The sequence below is a fragment of the Halyomorpha halys genome, unplaced genomic scaffold (genome assembly GCF_000696795.3).
Source record: "Halyomorpha halys isolate HHAL.00 unplaced genomic scaffold, Hhal_1.1 Scaffold708.1, whole genome shotgun sequence".
In the NCBI taxonomy this organism is placed as follows: Eukaryota; Metazoa; Arthropoda; class Insecta; order Hemiptera; family Pentatomidae; genus Halyomorpha; species Halyomorpha halys.
The window spans coordinates 754,765-764,420 of NW_027113783.1; the positions used below are offsets into that span (position 1 = coordinate 754,765).

The 9,656-nt window shown below is 31.4% G+C and overlaps 1 protein-coding gene across 2 annotated transcripts in view; it reads right to left on the bottom strand.

Annotated features, from left to right (window-relative positions):
* Positions 1-1,606, bottom strand: part of sprt (PDZ domain-containing protein sprite) — a 149,926-nt gene extending 148,320 nt beyond the window's left edge. For both annotated transcript variants that reach the window (XM_014428270.3, XM_014428271.3), the window contains exon 1: positions 1,503-1,606. The gene's annotated coding sequence lies outside the window, so the exon portion shown is untranslated. The remainder of the gene's footprint in view (positions 1-1,502) is intronic.
* Between the last annotated feature and the right edge of the window lie 8,050 nt (positions 1,607-9,656).

Consider the following 9,656-nt stretch of genomic DNA (forward strand, 5'->3'; position numbering starts at 1 on the left):
TGAGTGATTTGGTTTTACTGGTTCAGCATAACCGCTCCTTTAATCCAGAACCAGATCACTCCATCCGTTCCATTCACAAAAGCATGACAGCATCTGTCGTGTAGCAGTTGGCATATCCACAGCAACGCTGACTGCACCTACTATTTCCATTGTTCTGATGGGTTTAAAATAGGAATATCTGTTTGGTTTTAGTGGCATTTTAATAGAGCAATGGGGCAAGATAATTTGTTTTTCGGGCTTTTAGCTCTCTTGTAGTCATACGTTTCCCTAATTTACAACTCAGTCTTCCAAACCTTGATATATAACTTGAGTTAAAAAAACCAACAAGGAAATTGAATTCACTTTTTATACTATGTTATAAATCTGACATAAATATTTGAGAAGTTAAATTATTTTAAAATATCATCAACATATTATTGCATTATAACGATTTATAATGTATCCGTATAAAAGTTACCTTGAAGGCAATATGCATGCATATATTACGATAAAATTCAGATGAACTATGAATTATATATCAGAATAAAATCAGAGCAAAAAAATTAGTTAGACTATGTACATATGAAGTTTAATTTATTTTTTATTTAAACATTTAAAAAAAATTAGGTCCTTTCAAAGTTCGAAATTTATGCTTGATTATGTATATATATTATATATATTAATACACATATATTTCTGATTTAATTATTAATATCAGAAACTAATAAAAAAAATTCAGGTACGAATATTTAAAATTCAATGGGCTAAAAATTTCAAAAGTAAATAAGAGGTAATAATAATAAACTAAAATTTAATATAATAATAATAATAAACAATATTAAAAAATAATACAATTAATAAAATGAAAACGTAAACAATAATGATTTTATTATATGAAACTATTTCTAAAAAATATACTGTTAATAAAATGAAAACTTTAGGACTTCACTAACACAAGATGATGCAGGCTCAACAAGAATTATTTATAATTATTAATTAACTATATATTATACAAATACAAACTTAAATTTTTGTAAATATTTTATTGGAAAATAATAATAATAATAAAATATTCATTTATATTGAATATGTATCTAGTGATCTTATTTAAAAATAAAATGTTTTTTCTTTATATTATTTTTTATGATACTAGTGTAAAAACCAAGCTTCAGCGAGATTTTAATTTAAAATTTATATTCCCACTATAATTATACTTTTAATTAGATCATAGCTGACCACTTCCGCTCCCACAAAAGAGATAAACAAATCCTCCAACGGATTCTTTGGGCCTATTATGATTTGTAACATTTTGTTTAATTGAGTTATGAAGCTTCCGCCGCTGGAGTTATTTATGTAGGAAATTCCTTATTTTTATTTTTTTTTGTTCACGCCTTAAATTAAAATAACTGATTATACCATTTTTTTTTTTTTTTAGTAATTTATTTATTATTTATTGATTTTACAAGAATAAATAATTTTATAATAATATTTAGCTTATCCTAATGTCAAATGTATTTACTTACCTCGTCATATATGGCAAAGTCCAGGGCAGACTTGACAGTTACCGCCGCACGAACACATAGAGACTACACTAATCACATGGCCACAACACTGTCCAGGTACCGACGAAGACTGGAGCTCTGGAGCGCGGGCCCCCTCCAGTGGGCTGGAAAGGTGGGGGCGTCTACTTATCTATTGAGAGCTTTAGCAATTAAAGTTGATCCTTCCTGTATATCAATTCTGAACAGAGATTTTTGAATGAAATATGAATCTATAGTGGAATTGGATATGTTTGATATGTTTTGGATTAACTAGTAATGCAGTATAATTTATTTATTTTATTATTATATTCGTCATTAATCCAGCCTTAAAAAATTGTTTTGTTTTTTCAAGGCCTTTCGGTGTTGATTCCATACTAATTAATATTTTTCTTATTTGTTCATAAATGACATAGGTGTAGTTGTATGAATCATGCAACCGACCGTGTTGGTTGCTAATGTCGTGGTCAGAATATTAGCTTTGGACGACTTTTTGACTTTGCATCAAAATATGAAAAGAATACGTCCGTTGGTCTCGGAGAAACCAGGAATGAAAGGTTTTTTTAATTCTATTTTTGTATTCTACTTATCTTGAAATATAAAATATATTTTAATTATTACATTAAATAGGTTTATCATAAGAATATGTCAGGAAAAAATAATAATTTAGCCCATGAGTGATCAAGGAAGGACGCAATGTTCTACTCCCCCGGATTAGGACAATGCTCACAGCCTCTCTAGCGTTGGGATATTTACCAGAGACGTAGAGGATTAATCATTAATAACTTTCATTCCGAAGATTGGGAAGGAAGACTATAGTGTCGCCTAAGCATATCGACCTATTAGCTTATCCTCCTTCCTATTTAAGATCCTGGAGAAGTTGGTGGCAGTTTTCCTTACAAGCTAGGTGCTACCAATCAACCCTCTTCATCCAAGACAGCACGCATATCTCCTGGGAAAATCTACTGAGACTGCCCTGCACTCCTTGATAGGGAGGATTGAAAAGGCCTTATCACATAAGGAGTCCACCTTAGGACTCTTTTTCGATATAGAAGGGGCATTCGACAAAACAAGGCCTGCATAACATTTCTAAAAGGCATCAGAGAAAAGTAGTTCTTGACTGGACATGGAAGAAAGCAGGCAAGGAGTGAGGGAATGTATAGGGCTGAGACAGGGCAAGACTTTAATAACTGAACCCTCTACTTCTAAAACTAAGTAGCTGCTAGGTCTGAACAGAAACGAACTCCGATTGTTAATAGGAGATGTTACAGGTCATTGTAGAATTAAAAGACATCTAGAGAAATATGGAGTAGTTCATGATGAAACCTGCTGCTTATGCGGACAGGCCTCGGAGACTGCCTTACATTACATAGCAGATTCTGACAGGTATGCATCACTAAGATATACGCTTCTAGGCTCTATAGCTTCAATAGAATTGTAGAAAATGTGGCTTCCTCTATAGATTGAGCGTCCCTTTTAAATTTCATTAGAAAGTCGAAAAGGTTCGATACAGAGGAATAAGATATATAAAAGAGCCATTCCATTGGTTTGTCTTGGGGATGGCAAAACGGATCAATAGGCCCACTTGCCGGACTTGTTCCCTCCACCATTACCAGTAGCTAGATATAGATATGAAATATATAAAAAACCGTATTAGTTTTGCCCAAAGAGATATACTGTTATTCAAATATAAAAATATAAAGAAAGATTTGCCCTATGAAGTGCACAAACCTTTCACAAATAGAATGAAGCAGGAAGGTTTGGTTAATCTTTGCTGATTACCATATTTGATGAATCAGTGATGACAACCATCAGTACCAAAACAATACAAAATTCTTGAAATGTTAAGGAACTGATCATTCTGGTTAAGTCGTACTCGACTAAATGGTCTCATGGGATCTATTAGGATGGGATGAGCCATAAGTATTTAGTATTTGTTGAACTATTTTGAGTTGCGTGGTAAAAAAAAAAGCGTTTTCTAAACCACTTCAATATTATACAAACAGACCTCCGCAATGAAGAACAAATTCAAACCTTTTAACTTATCGCTGTTTATGGAGATCTACTAGTTTTAGTTTTTTCAGATTCATTTTGCTGAATTTGAATTTGAATAATGGTTGCTGTTGCTCCAAGCCAATTATTAGACTTGCATTCGTACTCCATACTTTGAAGGAATAGTACATGAATGATAACAGTTCGATACATTCAAAGTGTAATTTTTAACATCTTTTAAATATAAAATAAAACAAATAAAATTTAAAAAAATATATATAAATAAAACTAAATTAAATAAATGCAAAAAGAAATTACTTACACTACCCATCACTTTTGGTGAGGGGGAATTCTATATTTCTAAGAAACTTTGAGAAACCGCCCTGAAGTGAATAATAAATTTTCTTCTGTTTCAGATCTTGTTCCATTTTTGAGAATTATTTATTTAAATCAAATCGTTTTCAATCAAATAATTTACAAACCGATCAGCTGTTTGGTACCAGTTTGAAGAAGACTTACTTGAGATCAGTCTCAATGTTTTAGTTAATTTGAAGTGTTGTTTGATTGAAAATATACTATACTTAACAATTTGTGGGCGCATGTTCCATAAATAAATAGAAAATTGATGTATTTACAATGGGTTGGGCGACTAGTAAACAGGTAGTCAAAGCTTTTGCCTCTGAACTGATATCAGGGGACCTCAAAATGCCTCCAGTTTCATATAACACGATAAGATAAGATAAGAAAAATGAGATGGATAATATCCTATGAAATAATTTGTCAAAAGTCCTGTCTAACATTGTATTACATACTTACCCTGGGATAAACAAAAAGAGTACGTACTTCCAATTGCAGGTATAATTGACCCAAAATTGATCTGATATACTTCAAGAATTTCCAACTCCCGGTTTTGTATTAATTTTAGCAATGAAGAAGTAGTAGACATCTTCCTAAAGAAACACAAATCAATAGTCATTAATAATAAAGAAATTCTTATAAAACGACTAGTAATTTAACGGATCATTATTTAAAATGCTCAACTAATAACTACCTAAATAAAAATAAATAACGGTCGCTCCTTACTAGACACTGCTAATCCACTGTTTCTACTAGTTTTCTAATAGTGGTGTTACTGTAGAGCAGTGCTGCCGATTTTCGTGTATTTTTCACCTTAGCGGGTAATTGTCGGGTATTTCGGGTAAAATGGATTTACGTTATAAATACATATGATATTACAGTATCGTGCTATTTTTTTAGTTAATCATTAGGGACTTTTCCTATTACTAACAAGTTATTATTTTTCCTTAGATATTAAATTATAGGACATAGGCATCCCTAGACCATTTGGAGCCCATGACATATTTCTTTTTGGGGCCCGGGATTGATTTATTTTTGAGGAATGGGATGAATATAATTTTTGGGTTTTGGACCGATTTGTTTTTGGCTCCATACCCCAATAATCCCATGGATTATCTTTGGAGTCTGAGGATGATACAATTTTTTCTTCGAGTTACCGTCCAACACCATAACTGTTGATGAGTTGAATACAAAGTTTGAATCGAATTAATTTCAAGATCAGAAGTAATCAAAACAAGAAATAATACATAAGAATGTTTTCCCGCCTATCGTCATTACATTTGGTAAGGTTGAAATGTTGCGACAGTAGATTGTCAAGGGGTATACATATGACAGTTAACACGACGGTTAGTCCACTGACATTGTGCTATCACATCAACAATATCGCGACAGTAAAGAATATCATGACTTTAACTATCAAACAATTACACCATGGTAGTGGCCCCGACTTTTGTCAAAATAACTGAAACTGCAAAATTGTTCACGTATAGATGTGATAGTTGATTCATTGTACTACTTTTCTATTAACTATCACGCTAGAGCTAATGCGACAAAAAAACCGTGCCCGTGTAGGCCTCGGCGCTTCGCGCCGAGGCGACATATTTCCGTGACAACGTATACTCTATGCTAATCCTCTTACCCCCACCACCTCACTCTTACCCATCCCCACCACTACCTTCTCCGTTACGGGACACTTTTGCCTGCATGACTCTCAGCATCTATAATCCTCTTACCCCCACTACTACACTACTAATTACCTCCCCCACAATCTACTTCCGTTACGGGAAAATGATTTATAAGACGTTGTCACGTCAAAAAATCATGACTTTAACAATCATACAGCTATAGTTACAACGATTCTCCAAAAGCGGGTAAAGTGGCAGGTTTATTTCGAGTAGAATGGGTGTTTTCAAGGCGCTAAGCGTGTATTTGTTGGTCGATTGAATCGGCAGAACTACTTTACAGTCTATCCAAGAAGTGATAATAATTATAACATAGAAAATACTACAAAATCAAACCTCTTATGTTTAGATAACAGCAATAAATTTAGATTATTATCTACAGTAAGCAACCTTTGGTGTAAAACGATACCACTCAAGCCCTGCTTCAACCGTAGAGTTAAATATAACGTAAGGTCCCCAAGACTTTTAAAATATTATAAACTTAAAAGGATTCCCATCGATGGCAACTAGTTCTAACGAAAAACCAAAGAAATAAAAAAATAATAATACAAAGCAAGATCTTAATCTTTAAGGCGCTCGGCAGTCCATTGAAGAAAACGGGAATTTTCCAAATATCTTTCAAAAATATGATTAAATTAATAGAAATGTTGGCTATTGCAAAAAATTACAGTACATTAGTACACAAATTTACTGATAATACACAAGGATTTGGAGGAATAGTGGATGATACTGAAAGTATCATCGCTAAAATAAAAAAAAAGCCGTGGGACCAAATAGAAAGTGTTATAAACACGGTTGATAGCACTGACAACCAATTAGTTCCAACAAAATTTTATCCTATCGATAATACCCCTTTATAAGTTATCGTATATTGGTTTAACAAACAAAAACATTAATTTTACAGTGGGACTGTAATGAGTTTTACAATTATGATTTTTTCAAAATCCTACTAACCGAAAAAAAAAGTTTCTGTTGTTTACAAGAGACACACTTTTTAAAATCCCAGATAGTAAATTAAAAAAATTATAACATCTATTGAAAAGATAGATTTGAAGACAATTCCGCTTAGGGTGGATTAGCAACAAACTATTCTAATCCTCCTCAGAAGTTGTGGCCACGAAGATATTTTAACTTGATCCCGTTACAGTCTGCATTTATATTTCACCAAATCAAGATTTCACTTCCAATGATATCCACACAATAGTTGACCAACTTTCAAGACCTATCATCTTGGTTGGAGACGCACGGACACAAACAACAAATTGTGGGATTCCGCTGTTCCTTTTTAAAAATTGTGGGAAAGAAATGGAAAAATGTATTGATACAAATAATTATACTCTTTTAGTTATTAATAACTTCCCAGCATATTTTTGTACAAATGGACCTAACGCCAATTCCGATTCTTCTTTTGTAGATATTAAAATGTTCCACAAAGTCAATTGACACTTTGTACGGAAGCGATCACTTTCCTATCATTATAAAATTTATAATAATTAAAATTATAAAAAAAAAAAAAATAAATAGAACAAAAATATAGAACAGGAAAGAAACAGAAAAAGAAAACTTTCTTTCCTTCACCGAAGCATTCTTGATACTGCTATGAAATATATTCCTTAACCTTGCGCCCAAATGTTACTCTAATAATATAGCCGATGGACAAGGTGTCATCTGAAGTGCTAAAAAAAGACAGTATCGAAGAAAGTTAATGACAGCAATATTCGTGAGAATGTCTGAAAACAATGTTGATATTCTCGAAGCCTTAAATATAGTAAAAGTAAAAGATGTGATTTGCATGATTTCATTGGCTTGGGACTGAATATAGATTTCGACAATTCGAAATTCATAGAATGAAGAAAATTAAAGTTTGTCAAACGTAATGCAACAAATTACTGGATTGGAAAATGCTGAAGAAGACATCGTTTGTTGGAACAACTGTGATGAGAAAGAAGAGCAAGTTATGTGTGATGACGAAATAATTGAAGCTGTACTCAATCCAGAGAAGTGACAGCCTTGGAAGGAAAAGATAATAAAGATGGAACAATTGATCATGTGGCAGAGAAGGTAAGGAGGTCTTCCATAAAGTTTTTCATTATGTTGAACACCATCCTCCTTTTTCATTTGTTTCAACACCAAACAAATTGCAGGACTATAATGCATGAAAAAGTGTTAGTAGCGCAACAAAAGAAAATTTCTAATTTTTTAAAACAAATACTATTCCAAGAATTTTATATTTAAAAAAAAAAAAATTATATAAATGCAGGTACCAAAATATCTTCTTAATCCTTGGATAATTCATTACATATATTTTGTCTATTTAATAAATATTATCAAAAAAATAGGTGTTTAAGAAGTCATGAATATATATCTTTTTCTAACTCAAGAAAAATAAATTTATGTATTTATAGATTGGAATTCTATAAACACATAGATTTTTTCACATAGGATTGACTTCTTTATTACATTATTATTGACTTATTTTTTACAAATGATATACAGATGTTTTCTAACTTACAAGTATCTAAACCTAGACCATATATATATTTATAAATTCAATTAAATTATTTAATATCTTAATGTATACATTTCAAAAAGCAATTCGCTTATTATTTGGGAAAACTCAGTCATTTTTTAATTTTCAAGCATGTCCAATAAGTTCCACTCAACTGACATTTTCACAGCCTTGTTCTTTCCACCAATGAAGAACATATCTTTTGAACTTATATTTGTTTTTAACATATATTGCAGTTCCATCTGGATTCAGTCTCCTATTTCCACTAAATCCTCCCATTTTGCGAATTATTTCATGAATAAGTTCAATGTTTTTAATAGAGGTAAGATTAGTAATTAAAGTTGATAATTTCAAATCAATTAAAAAAATATGGATATCTAAGTTGGATTTATTTTGGTCTAAATTGATATTGAATAAAAATTTCTGTTTTGCTATATATCTTTTCTATTCCTTGTAACAATCAATGCTTGGAGTTCAAAATTAGTATATAAAATGTCTAAGAGTTCAATGATGATCTAAGTAACTTTTTTCCAAAAAAATATGACCATCAAAATCGGTTAAACTATTTGGTAAAAAATTATTAACAAAGATATTCAAATAAAACATGTAAATTTTAATAAACTACACTCCCTTTTTTTAATATTATCATAAAAACATTCTGCCAGAGTACAAAAGAACACTTGCTACAGAACATACTACTTTGGACATAAATCAAACTGTTGAGCAAGGTTTTAGTGTGAGCATTTTCTAGAGGTTGCCCAATTGAACTCTGAACATTAACACTAATAAAATGTGGTACTAAATTTTTGTCATTTAACTGATTATATAGTATCTTCTCGCAATTAATACATCCAGCACCAAATTTTAATTTTTTGTCTCAAACATTCATTTTATATTTCAAAGCCAATTGAGTGTGATGACAAACTCCACCCATGTTGAGATTTTAATGTTTGCACTCTAATGTTTGAAAACATAGTGCATATCTACACATTTTTTACCTTTACAAAAAAGGGCCGCTCCACATAACTAGTGACTACTATGTGAACACAGTAATCCATCTATTGAACTAATAAAAATTTGCTGTGTCCATTAAACAATAATCAAAAGTTCCTTTGGCTTGTTAATGAACGTCACCACAGGCCATAATGGGACATTTTCTTATTCTATGGTCTCTTAATGTCACAGAGCCTCTATATCCAAATGCAGTACCTTCAACAAGCAATTTGTTGCAAGTGAAGAAATTATTGAACAAAATTTGATGACTATATTTGTCGCAAAGTCAACTTTTTCTCATTTAAGAAATAAAAAAAATTATATTTGTGAAATATAAGATGGCCAGGGTTGCAGTCAAAAGAGAAACAAAAATAGTTTACAACTTTTTTTGTTTCTCTTTTGACCGCAACCCTGACCATTTTCTTATATATCAATTTTTAAGGTCAACTATATATACATAGATATTTGTGAAACTTTATGAGTTGTACTTGAATATTATTTTTTATTTCATATAGATTTTTCTTATTCATAGATTCCAAATAATTAATAACAAAAGTTATTTGATCCAACTGTCTCAGTCGAAGACAACAATTAAGCCATTATATA